Below are 1,798 nucleotides of genomic sequence, written 5' to 3' on the forward strand. Positions count from 1 at the left end.
TACTGGCTTTGTCGCACCGAAGACGCTGCTGCCCGTCTTCGGCCTGTGTATTTCAAAGCCAGCAGTTGGATGGTTATCCCGCCATCGGTCGGCTTCTTAAGTTCGCCTCTTACGACACCCACGGGAAGAGAGGGGGTGGCTACATTCTTTAGTGCGTAGCCACACAACAATTCTATATAATGCCGACCTCATTTAGGCATATAAAAATACGTATGCACTCGCGTTATTACCGATCCCAAGGTAATTGTCGGGTTAAGAATAGGCTTTGTGTTAATCTGGAGCTCCAGCTCCAGTTTAGAATCCAGAATAAGTTTAATAGTTTTTGCGTGAAAGATTAAAAAACAACTATATCAGAAATGGACTAAGTAACAGAATGGTATCCAAGAGATAGTAAAAGAAATAGAGGAAAACAAACGAAAAGATGGGAATATGGCTTCAAGAAAATAGCTAGTCCGGTATGGAACCGCTTAGCAAAAGAAATACGTGGAAATCTTTAGAGGAGGCCTTTGTCGACAGACAAGCTGTTCCACACAAATATCTAGTTGCCGATCATTCAAATACAAGTTAAATTTAATTAAATCAATTTATTTTTTAGAAAGTACGCACACGACGTACACAGACGTTTATATAGACGTATATTGTGCTAAGGAAAGAAGCAGCAATAAAGGCTATTTTTTATTATTATTTTTTTATTTTTTTATATGTCCATCTTCATAATGTCTTGCATGGGAAAGAAGAACAAATAAAACGCCTTTTGTCGTTCTGTGTGTATGTGTCATTTAGCAGAAGACACAATATCCATTTTAATGCTTAAATTTAAAAAGACAAGTTTAAGGTATATGTAAAGGATTTCCATTTAATAAATTCAAGTGACTTAAAAGTGTAGGTAATTGAGGAAACACCAAATGATCTGGATATTTTTTAAAACTATTATACTTAAAATTTGTAAACCACTTTGAAATATAATAAATATAATGTAATATCCTACTGAAATTCGATATTTTATAAAATGCCTCGCCGAAGGGTGGATTGTTGATAAAAAGATTAAATCAACTGATATAACTTTCTGGAATCACTTAAAAATATTTGTCACGTACAAGTTCATTTTTATTAACAAAAGGAAAATATGTACAATAGTCTATAGTGCTAAATAATATAAAATATAAAGTCTAGACTACTTACTAAGACTAATGCGTAAATTAAATATACATGAACCCATTCCCCAATTTAATAAAATTTTATCTGGAGAAAACGACGAGGCTTGGAGAAAAGCAAATATAATACAAAATAATACGGCAACAAACGGGATCCTAAGCAAAAGTAATGTCACTCTACCACTGGTTCTGATACATTGTGATGCGTTTGTTTTACTTTTTTATTGTCTACGATTTAGTCAAAACGTTAGAATTATTTGACGACGCGTTGGCGCGATCACAGCACTGGCTGTTGAGCTGGCGGGCGTGGGTTCGATCCCCACAGACATTTTTATTGGCCATGCAGACTTTTGCTATGGTCTGGCTGTTTGTGCAGTCCTTGTGAGTCTCCCCACCGTGCCTCAGAGAGCACGTTAAGTCGTCGGTCCCAGTTTTTATCATGTACCTCACAGCGATCATTACTCACAGTAGGGAATATATACGCCAACCCGCATTGGCGCAGCGTGGTGGATTAAGCTATGATCTGTCTTCTTTTTACGGATATTACAGGCTGAAGCATATTATGTTTGTCATGGTCTGGGCATTTGTACTTGTGTATTGTGTGTGTTTCCGAACCCCCGACATAGGACAAAATCCTACAGGGG

Source organism: Melitaea cinxia, chromosome 22, assembly GCF_905220565.1.
Source record: "Melitaea cinxia chromosome 22, ilMelCinx1.1, whole genome shotgun sequence".
Classification (NCBI taxonomy): Eukaryota; Metazoa; Arthropoda; class Insecta; order Lepidoptera; family Nymphalidae; genus Melitaea; species Melitaea cinxia.